The 12,500-nt window shown below is 36.5% G+C and overlaps 1 protein-coding gene across 3 annotated transcripts in view; it reads right to left on the bottom strand.

Moving 5' to 3' along the window:
- Positions 1-12,500, bottom strand: part of LOC130047291 (zinc finger homeobox protein 4-like) — a 182,491-nt gene that overhangs the window by 49,678 nt on the left and 120,313 nt on the right. Inside the window, exon 1 of one of the 3 annotated variants that reach the window (XM_056141939.1) lies at positions 2,933-3,206. The exons of the other annotated variants lie outside the window; for them this stretch is intronic. The gene's annotated coding sequence lies outside the window, so the exon portion shown is untranslated. Of the gene's footprint in view, positions 1-2,932; positions 3,207-12,500 lie in introns of those variants that run through there. 3 annotated transcript variants of the gene reach the window in all.

Raw genomic sequence — 12,500 nt, 5'->3', positions numbered from 1 at the left:
GATAATGGTATTAAAGTGCAAGCTGTTTCAAAAATGTGGATTATCAGCCCAACCATAGAAATCTGCATGACTTATTTAGCTATTTATGCAAGGAAAATGAGGGGAAAAGTCACCTTTCCAGTACTCATTCATTCTGTCTTGGCCAATAATCAAACTACTACACCGAAAATTCATCCTGTTCAAAGGAAACATTAAGTTAGCTTTAATTAAATCATAACTTAGCAGGACACATCCGACATGTATTTTCATTTCAATAAATTCTTTTCAAATTCCCACCTCTCAGCTGTTAATCGCTTCTTTAAGACATGAGAATTAAATGATTTCTGGTACACAAGTGAGTGCCAAGTCATACATGCATCATGGTTATTTACAAAAATTAATAACATTCTTCTGTGAGGAACCAAAGATCTCTTCTTTAAAGCAGCTTCATTCATACTATGATACAATAGCTGTGTAAAACGCAACAGAAAATTGATAATCGCAAAAAATTTAACGCCTATTTGTTTCCTTTGACAAGGCTCCTTGCATGAAATTTGATGTCACTTTAGGTCTAGGACTGTATGCCACACTTGTGATAACTTTAAACCTTCTGATGACTGATAGTTCCCCTGTATTGTCATGTCACACTCAGCAGATCTGATAATATTGATACATGTAGCAGTCTGTATAGAAGAAATAGTCTCAAATTACGTAACTTCCCAGCCCTAACGGTGGCTGTGTGTAGCCGCATCACTGCAATAATCATTGCACTCTTCACGCTTTTGGGCCTCCCACTGTTTGAACTTTTAACACTTTTTGCTATGTAGTCAATCATGTTTGACGATGCGGAAACAATAATTGAAATAAGTCCCAATGTTTCTCAGTTTAAATGAGGAAAATGAAATAACACTGAAGATATTCCCCATGCAACTAAGAATGATGAATGTACCCCACAAAGATTAAACATTCATAAAACAGCATTAAAAGCAGATCAAGATTTTTAGATCTGCAAAGATTTGGACCAAAAGGTTTATAATTAAAATGTATCAACTGCTGTCATCTCCAAGCAATATTGAGTTTATGAGCTAAATTATATATTCATAAAGCAGGTGGCCGTAACGTTTCGTGGTCAGATATTTGCATATAAGAAAAGATATAATTATGATTTTTTTTCTCATGGCCTCTGGTCCTAGGGAAGACCTCTTCACACTGAATTGTGACCAAATGTAGCGTAACAAAACGATAAAAGATCAGAGGCACTCTAAATTTTTTATCATCTATATAGGAATGCTCAAATAAAGAAATGGAACAAAGCTATATTCGTAACCTGTCCACAGAGTGCGAATGAATTTAGTTTTTATTGATGCGACACATTGAATTAATAATCATGTTGGTTTGGTCAATGCTTAGGTGGTAAGGTGTTAAATTTAAGGAGAGAATAAATCAAAAAGTTTTAAATATATATAAGAAACATTTCACTCCACTTTAATGAATAGTACTTTCATATGTGGTTTTAAAAAAAAAAACATGGATGAAAGTTAATTATTAAAAAAATCCTTTTCTCAAAAGCCAAATTGGCAATCCTATAACAGCAGGCGAAACAGGCAAGTTAACCCTCTCCTTCTAGAGCAAATGTCATCTTCAGAAATAAGCAGTGATTGGTATATACTTCAACTTGTGATAAGCAAGGTTGCAGATGAAGAATGATCTGCAATGCTCATGCACACATCAGTACATTTGTGAAAAAGCTACTCATGAGTCCTGGTTCAGTTGATACCCAACACTGCAAAGTTATATACATCGAGTAGACTATATACACCTGTCAAGAGGGTGATTACTCATATAGAGACCCTCTATCTGCAGAACGGATCTACTACTATTTCGAGGGGCCACAAATAAACCAGCACTAATAGTCACAAATCTTCAAAAAATTCCTTACAATTGTAAGTATTGACATTCTTATACTATTTTAAAACAGAAATAAGATTCATTCCATGGAAATGGTGAGATAGTAGAGGTTTTGACACAAGATGACATCCTTGTAAAGATAGATCTGAACATTTGCCCACTGAATTGCAATACATACTGCAACTAATGTAAAAAAAAAATCAATTCAAAGCATAGATGATTCTATTTTCTATGATACACAAGTAAATCGTAACAAATCTTGAGAAGACTAGGCGTGACACTTCATTTGTCAGTAAACTCTACAACACACACACTAACCTTAAACGTAACATAAACTTTGAAAATTATATATAATTTGAAGTACTTCGATTTTAGTATTATCGATAAAATAAAACACGAACTGTACCTGCGTATTGAGGGGGATAAAAAATAATAATCGGCAATTCAGTGGTGAATCCTCAACTTGTGAACCTGTTGAATGTGTGCCCCTCTCTCTCACCTTCACCAATGATTAAACAACAAAAGAACTGGTCAGTTGTAATTGCTAGGCCTGATAGAATCCTAGGACAATTATTGACAAAAGAGGGTAATCTCTTTCCAATTAGGCCAGGAAGGGATTATCAACTAATTTCTTCACACAATGACAAAGTTATTGTGTAATACATGAATATAATGGACAGTGTAAAAGCCCAAGGGGAGAGAAAGGCCAAAATCCTGACAAAACAAACTCTAAATGAAAGGAAGGTCCAAAACAAAGGATAATAGAGAATGTGCTTGTACTGGAGATTATAAATCCACCCAAGAAGAAATCTTTTTACACCACGTTTTAATTAAACTCAGGTATTTAAAGGATGGCAGAAACTGTCGTGTAAAAGATTTTGACCACGACAGAGCAGTACAAAGGTTGACAGGTACAGGTGGCCAGATAGAAATGTGCGTTTAACATAACACCTGTGTTAAAACAAGAGTTGAAGCCCTTTATATTCAACTACATATTAGTACCTTTTTCCTTGACTAGGTCATTACTTTTTACATTTAACTTTACCTGAGTTTGGAAAAGCAGTCCTGGATGGAAGAGTCCGCACATGAACTGGACAGTTTTTCTTCTCATGAACACAATTAACAACAGTGTCTGTTGGTCAAGGTAATTGTTCACTCTCCTATTACTTGGTCATGTCTGGTTAAAATTTGACAGATTTCCCAGATTATCAATCAAAATTGAGGACTGATAAAAATATGCTCGTACCCCTATCTTGTAATTCTTTTAACTAGTTAACAGGACGGATGTTTACAAAATGCATAAGAGCAAAATCAATAATGGCTAGGGACTGATTTAAATAAGTTTTATTATCTCTCCACCCTAAATACTAATGAAAAATTTTCAGGTAACTTTATACCTATGCAGTATAATTTATGCTCGACAGGTGAAAATGATAATTCTACCAGGTAAAGTTTTCAATTGAGTGCTTCTTAATTTTTAATTCAAAACTGAAAAAAGGTCTGGAGGCGATTCATTCAATTAAGATTATTTGGTTGTTAAAGATGTTTAGCAGGAGAAATTGCTTTAATTGAGAAGTTTTGATGTGATATGATATACAATCCACAAAAGCGTGGTTATGTTCTACTCCCAGAGCCATGTACCTGGTACATTAATAAAATACATTTAGAACACAGCCGGTTTCGACAGACACTTTACCTTTGCCAATACCAAATATTAATTAGACATTGGACTAAAGTTAGAAAATAGACCACCATAAATTTACAGATTTTGAAGTATAGAACCAATATTAAAGGATTAAAATACATAAAAACACTGAGGCCCTGTTATCTTATCGGTGCTTCATACTCGGGGTAAAACATTTGCATTCTTGCACAGGTATGTTAGCTCTGTATTCCAAGTTTAAATTAAAAGTTATGAGAATTTGAAATCTTAATAAATCATTATTCAAATCCCCTTTGGATTTGCTGTGTACCCAATTCCCTTAGAGAAAGTAGCAGTAACAAAAAGCCACGTGTTACAAATTAAATTCAATAACATTATTTCGCCTTTTCCTGATCTTAACAATTAAAACCAAAATAGAGTCTCCATTATGCACAGCAGATATTCACCGTTTCAACAAGGGATCATAGCAGCTACAGGACTTCTGGATACAGAATACACCTATAAACAAGAGGTACTGTGAGCAATGCTCACTAAGAATACACCCCCCCCCCCTCCCCGCCCACTTACCCCAATCTCCAAAGGGTGTTGCTAATAACCTCTTTCCCGAGTGTAAAAGAGAAAGGGCATACAAAACCTTGGGTAGTCTCTTCTTTAGGAGTGTGCTTGACCTTTGACCTCAAAATCGATTGGGAACATCTTCGTCCCATGGGTAGTCCATATGTATGATATGGTGACTGTAGGTGGAAAGGATAATGCTTTAGAGCCCAGAAAACATATTGCTACTTCAATGTCCAGTGTGCTTGACCTTTGACCCCAAATTCGTTAGGGAACATTTTCGTCCCATGGGTAGTCCATATGTATGATATGGTGACTGTAGGTGGTTAGGATAATGCTTTAAAGCCTGGAAACCATATTGTTACTTCGAAGTCCAGTGCACTTGATCTTTGACCCCAAAATAATTAGGGAACATCTTCGTTCCATGGGTAGACCATATGTATGATATGGTGACTGTAGGTGGAAAGGATAACGCTTTAGAGCCTGGAAACCATTGCGTTTACAGACAGACAACCCGATCCAGTATTCCCCTCCACAACTTTGTTGCAGGGAGTATAAAAAATACTCAACTTGACCAATGACCTTGTAATTATATCTTTTTAATTAGAGTGGCTCTGAATATTCATATTTTCATAAGAATGTAAAGTTAAAAGGCATTTTGAGAAACTTGAACCTTAAGTCAATAGACATCTTCCTCAACCCTCATGACAGGTCTTGTGTACAAAGTTTGGTGGTTTTAAAAGAAAGGGGGAAACCACCTAATGCCCTATATCACTGTCCACTGTACTTGACCTTTGACCCTGACGGTGATCATATTCATTCCATGACTAGTCCAACATGTAATATTTGTAGAATTCAGGTGAAAAGGGAAATCAGTGACCTTGTCCTAGGCCAAATTATCTTTGCTCAGGGTCATGAAACAGTGTCACCATTCGGTTGTATGTAACCTAGTGCCAAACATGAGCTTCTCTTTTCTCTCTATTACAAAGCTTTGACCTGGGCAAAAATAGAGGGATATACATGTTAATTCTATACACACCTCCAGCTCTGTTTATAGGGATATAAATGGCCTGGACAAATATTTTCCAACTTTTTAAAAATAAATAACGTTGAATTTGGTAAAGTGATCATGGTACTGGATAAGAACACAATGTATGGTCATTTTGTCAAATATGAACATTTACTGCCTTTATGTAAACTTATCTTGAATATTTTTACTGGTGACTTTGACTTTGGCCGACTGACCATACTGCAAGGTCATGACACACTGTCTGGTTGTAAGCAACCACTGCGTAAAGAATGAACTTTAAACTAACTCCATTACAAAGTTCATGTCCAGAACTTTCTTCACATTGACCTTGGACAAATGACCTTGGTTCATCAGATCTCAGGCATATTCTGCATTAATAAAGAAATCTTTATGCTAAATATCAGCTTCTAACATATATCCAGTACAAAGTTATGGCCTGAAAACATAGTTTTAACGTTTTTAAGTGACCTTGGCCAATTGAATTGGTTCATTGTGATGACAAATTGTGTCATGAGCAACCTTAGTGGCATTTATTAGCTTCCAATGTCTCCCTGTTATATGAGCTTCTAATTTCTCACATTATTACCAGTGTGAGATCAACTTTACCCATGTGAGACAGCCATGTGAGATTTTTCTGTCTCACACTGCTGCGACGTCATTTGATTGTGATTTCATATGTTTTCTATGATTTATGTTTCATGGTGAAGTAAAATATTTTGTATCGTTTTCATTAAATTTCATTTTGATATAGCTTTCTGGTGGACAACCTTAGGTTTTTAGTTTACACTTACAGTGTAAACCATTTTTGGTATGTTTTTTCTATCTAGTTAGTCTTTGAATTGAAGTTCAAATGAGGATTTTGATAATTTTTAATTTTCTCAAAGCTCTTGAATTTATGCATTAAACATTGAGTACAAGAGGTACTGTGAGCAATGCTCACTAAGAATACCCCCCACTTACCCCAATCTCCCAAAGGGTGTTGTTAATAGGTATAAATTACCTCTTTCCTGAGTGTAAAAATATGGTATGCCTTTGTAGAAGAAAATGGAAGATATAGTCCGAACATAAATCCATGGTATAAACCTATAATTTTGACCTTGAGATCAAAGGTCAAGGTCATAAAGAGGTCATGAATGTACATGACACATAGTCTCATGGTGATACACCCATGTCTTATGGTATGACTATGTCAAAACCCTATAATCAATTTTGACCTTGAGGTCAAAGTTCCAAGGTCATATAGAGGTCATGAAGGTACCCGACACATCGTCTCATGGTGATACACTCATGTGTCAAATATGGTAATGCCTATGTCAAAGAACAAAGAAGTCATGGCCATGACACGAATCCATTGTAAAAACCATTAATTTTGACCTTGAGGTCAAGGTCACATGGAGGTCATGAAGGTACATGACACATCGTCTCATGGTGATACACTCATGTGTCAAATATGGTATGCCTATGTCAAAGAACAAAGAAGTTATGACCCGGACACGAATCTGCACAGACAGACGGACGGACGGAGTGATTCCTATATACCCCCCAGAACTGTTCAGGGGGTATAAAAATGTGAGATGGGATAGGGAAATTCCACCTCTGGAAAAAGATTTGCTGTCTAGGACTCGGCACAGCCTCGTCCTAGACTGTGAATCTTGTCCCCTTGTTGGAATTTCCCAATCCCACACTCATACTAATGAAGGATTCTATTAATTTCCCCGTTACAAATCTGTGGCCTGGAGAAATTTGTTTTCTATTACAGTGACTTGACCTTGATTAGATGACCTTAGATAAGAGCCATGGTTCATACGTCACTTTTGCGATGACCCTCTAAAGAATGGTCACACAGAGTAGAATGAAGGAACAGAAGATTTAAAGAGTAAGGAAGATTTAGAAAGATGCAAAACTGTCTCATAATGTCCCACACTACAGCCTGACCCATAATGTCCCACACTACAGCCTGACCATAATGTCCCACACTAAAGCCTGACCCATAATGTCCCACACTACAGCCTGACCCATATGACCCACACTAAAGCCTGACCCATATGGCCCACGATTTTGTTAAAGGCCTTCTTTGTCTATCAACATTATGCACTAGTTTTGATGACCAGAGGCAAACAATAGCTATTTTAAGTACTGCTCTTGCTGTAAACATTTTTTAACCTGTCCTGGAAAATGTAGGTCAAATGCAGGGTCTGAATCATTATTGTTTGTGTGCATCTTCAATTGCATTATCAACAACAAAATCATGAATATGCATACTCTACATGTGAATCAAATAAAGTAAGTTTGAATTGTGTGGAATTAATATGGCTTATCGAAATACAGGAGGCCCATGGGCCTTAGCGGTCACCTGACTGTGCATATTTTTGGGTCTTTATAAATCATTGTGTTATCTGTATGCTTTTTATACTTGTACTAGATGATAGATATATTGATGTAACTATCATACACAATTGATAATCTACAATTCTTTTATAGAGGATACAAGTTTTATCACATCACTGTGTGATATTTTCTATTCTAAGAAAGCAAATTAATTTTCAAAGTTTTCAAAAAGGGCTCATTATAATCATACATTCAGTTTGCCTGCTTGATTTCCAGAACCAAAGAAGATTTTGTAAACTATATTGCATTTTCAACATGATCATGCAGGTAAGTTCCAACCTGGGCCCTGAACCCAGAGATAATGAATTTCACTAATTGCTCATTATAGTCATACAGTTTGTCTGCTTGATGTCTAGTAGTAAAAAGATTTTTTTTATTGCATTTTCAATACATAATGCATACATGATCAATCTAGTTCCAACTTGGTATCTAAACCCTAGGGTCATGAACTTCACAATTTTGGTAGAGGGCCCATTACAATCAAGCAAACAATTTGCATCCTTGATGTCCAGAAGTAAAGAATATTTTCTATGACATACTGTAGACATATATAATTTTGTGTCCAATTAAATTTTGTTATTTTTGTGTCCAGGAGAAAACAACGAAATGTAATCCAACACAAATTTTTACTTTCAGAAAAATATTTGTCTTAATGTCATAAATATCAATGTCACTGTTATTCTTCATTCATTTATAAATAAAATATTTCAACAGTACCGTGATCGTCACCACTGTATTCCTTATGAGTAAATGTACCTGGACTTTGCAGTGTTAATATATAGTTAATGATATAAGCTAATTAACTTATTACAAAAATACACAGGTCAAATAAATTTTTGTTGTTGTAATCATTATGAATGATCACTATCAAAACAGCACAGTTCATTTTAAGATAATAAGTATTGATATTAACACAGCAAAGTGCAGGTAGAGTTAACCTCTCATGCAGACTAATGTGCGTCTAATGTGCTGCTGAGACAAAATTCATCTGTATGTCACAGTTACTGTCATTTCTAAGACACCTGCACTAGCGCTATGTCAGTATTCACCTTATATCACATCACATCATGAATTTGTTTTTTCACAATAGATTTCAATTTACTGTAATTTCCATTCAATATGGTTAGATTTAAACAATAACCAAAGAAAATGTGTATGTTGCCACATTTTTAAAGATGTCAGACATAAAAAGCGGAAGTATATGTTAACATCAGAAAATCACATATTTTCGTTGTACAGAATAATTAAAATAGATAAAATCTTGTTCAAATGACAAATTTTAAATTTCAACAGTTTAGAAAAACTGTTAATTCATAAATATGTATAAATTAATTGTGGATATTAGGGAAATCATGCATAATAGACATGCAGTAGAAGAAATACCAGCATAGGAGTTATTGCCCTTGACAACATTTTTTTAATTATAAAGAATTGATTATCTATAGAAAATATACACTTTTTCAATATCAATAGTTTACCAAATTTTTTATTTTATGCAGTGAATGAAATTCCTCTGAAGATATATTTTTATCATGCGCAAAGTTTAATTTGATAAAGATTTTTGCCAAAACCTATGACATCACACGAGGATCGATTAACCTTAAATGATGCATGATGTTCTTTGTTCAGTGTAGGAGGGTGGTGGTGGTGTTGTTACGCTGTGGGGGGAGGGTGTGTGTGTGTGTTGGTTGGTTGGAGTTAAATATTGTTTGAATATGGTTATTTTGTAGCAGGTCCCGGATGTGCCCTATAATGAATATTGAGCAGGGCGAGGACATGAGCCTTGTTTCTACCATTACGACATCCGATTCCTTTATAAACTTTATTGACAAATCCAGTACAAACTATGTAAACTCTTTAAAAGATACTCATGGCTCGAGTACTTTTGAGTAATGATTTGTTTGTGAATAAGTGTTAACGATGGCATGCTTCGTTGAACAAAAGGTAAATAAACGGTTTGTGGATCATAACAGTATTTAAGGAAGTTAGGATTGCAGGTAAGCAACATTGTTTATACTTAGTATGCACAATTCATCCACATGAAATCGAAAATATTCCCTACGAAATATCTACAGTAGTGGATTTCCAATATATAACCAACTTAGCCACACCCCAAGGCCTGAACCTTGGTCCCAGGGGTCATGAATTTCATAGTTTTGGTAGAGGGCCTAATGCCCATTATAATCTTGTAAACATTTTGTCACCTTGATGTCCAGATGTATAGGGGAAGATTTTCTCAGATATAATGCATTTTCAAAATATAACCAACTTAGCCCTGTCGGGATGAACACTGAACCCAGGGGTCATGAATTTCAGTTTTGGTAGAGGGTTCATTGCTTATTAAAATCATGCCAATAATTTGAGTACTTGATGTCCAGGAGTAAAGAAGATTTTTTAAGATTACATTTAATTTGATGGTTTTAACAACAACCCTCAGGTCCCAATGAAGCAGAGTCTGCCATTTATAATTTTGTTTCCCTTAATGTCATATACCAAAATTGGTTGAAATTTGTTTCCCTTGACAAATAGATGTCATATACCAAAATTGGTGCAGCTATTCCACAAAAGATGGTCAAAAGTTTACAATCAATGCATGACTAACAGGGACAGACAACAACAAGTAGCAATAGGTCACTTGAATGACTCAGGTGACCTAAAAACAATCTTTAAAAGTTTACACTATTGTTCACAAATGATGCCTGGGGAATAACAATAGCTCTCAAAATAAGCTTTAAAAAGAAAACAGGAAAAGCCTTTGCCTAGATTGTATTGAACAGGATAAAAGATGCTGTTGATAAAAGACTACGAGAGAATCAAGCAGGATTTAGGAAATCGAGAGGTTGTATTGACCAAATATTTTGTCTGAGAATACTGATCGGAAAATGCCTCGAGTTTCAAATACCAGCAGTCACTACTTTTGTCGACTTTAAAGCAGCTTTTGACAGCGTACATAGACCATCCTTATGGAGAATAATGAAAGAATACGGCATCCCAGACAATATCATAGGCATTATCAGAAACACCTATAATGGATCTCAGGCTAGAGTGAAAGTAGGAGGCGAATTTTCCGACTGGTTTTTTGTCGAGACTGGGGTGAGGCAGGGTTGTGTTTGGTCTCCCCTACTGTTTGGCATTCTCATAGACTGGGTATTAAGAAAGTCCTGTGAGAGTCATGGATTGCAGATGAAGAAGCGTGTTCGTACACTCAGGGGAATCGAGGACGGTTGGAAACTATCAGACCTCGACTTTGCTGATGATGTGGCTCTGATAGAACCAGACGAAGAAAAATCAACAGCAGCACTGGCAAGACTCAGGAGAGCAGGAGAAGAGGTTGGCCTTGTAGTTTCTGCAGAGAAAACCAAGGTTATGCCAATAGGTGAAACATCAACATGCGTGAAAGATGGAGAGTCTACCATTGATAAAGTTGAGAAGTTTAACTACCTAGGCTCAACTGTAACACCAATTAATTCCATCGATACTGAGCTGAATATTCGTATAGGAAAAGCCGCCAATGCTTTTTATAGGAAAAGCCACCAATGCTTTTAAGAACTTGCGCAACACTTGGAGAGCAAAGATCAGCCTCAAAATAAAAATGAGAATATATAGAGCAGTTGTCATTCCAACATTGCTGTATGCATCTGAGACATGGGCCACAACCAGGAAACATGAGCAACGACTAGACGCCGTCGATTCCAGATGCCTTAGAATTATTTTGAAGACCAAATGGTGGGAACGAAGGCGCAACAGTGACATTCGAGAGCTCACAGATCAACCATATGCCTCAACACTACTCATGAGGAATCGGCTGAGATGGTTTGGTCACATGTCGAGGATGGGAGACGAAAGATTCCCTAAGCGAATGTACGAATGGGACCCTACATCGGTCGGAGGCAGACAAAAACAAGGACGACAACGGCAGAGATGGTGAGACACGCTGGCAAGAAACTTTACAACTGCGGGCCTAACATATCAGGAGGCCGAAAATATAGCCAAAGACCGTGTGACATGGAGGGATACCACAGCGGCACTGATGTGATAACAATCACTAACAGTATCCAGTAACTAAGTAAGAGACGTCACCACTGCCGGTGAAGGGCTGCAAAATTTAGGCCTATGCTTGGCGCTTATGGCCTTTGAGCAGGGAGGGATCTTTATTGTGCCACACCTGCTGAGACATGGGGCCTCGGTTTTAGCGGTCTCATCCGAACGACCACCCCATTTAGTCGCCTCTCACGACAAGCAAAGAGTACTGAGGACCTATTCTAACCCGGATCCCCATGGGATATAGAAATATAGAAATGTTAACATGTACATACTGACAAAAACAGATCATTATAAGTCAGGTAAACTTACAAAAAAATTTTGTAGTAAGGGCACTCGTTCCACATCCAGAAGGTCACAGGTTCAATTCTCAATCCCCTGCATCCCATCAAACCTTAAACGTTTAGTGACTGTTCCAGCATTAAAAGTGAAAGTCATGGGTCTTTCAGATATGACATTAACATGGAAGTCACGTCATGGTAGGTGTAGGCATGATAAAGAACTCTTCCCGCTACAGTCGCGAGCATTGCATAAAAAATTGTGGCATTTAACGTATAGCTATAGTGTCATCTCCATATGAGTAAAATGTTCTTGAATGGGACATAAAACAACATACAAATAAAAAATCCTTTAATATCACTTCTATCGACACTAACAAGACAAGTCCGTGTGTGTTCACCTATTTACCATTAAGCAAAAGACCATCACAATGTCCTTTACCTTTGACCCAAATAGTGCCTTGACATCTAGATATCTATTTCACACCATTCATATGAAATCTTCAATTATGTCCTTGTACTATTTAGCATGTATTCCTCTGGAATTTTTAATGGTGGCTGAAATTTGAACAACTGTTCACCTTTTCAACTGGAGGTAATTAAACAATGCTTAACCTTGGTATAACTAAATATAATACAGATTAACATACTGTATACT

Source organism: Ostrea edulis, chromosome 1 (assembly GCF_947568905.1).
Source record: "Ostrea edulis chromosome 1, xbOstEdul1.1, whole genome shotgun sequence".
Classification (NCBI taxonomy): Eukaryota; Metazoa; Mollusca; class Bivalvia; order Ostreida; family Ostreidae; genus Ostrea; species Ostrea edulis.
Note: the sequence above shows the minus strand (reverse complement) of the source record. Positions and strands in the feature narration are given on the sequence as shown.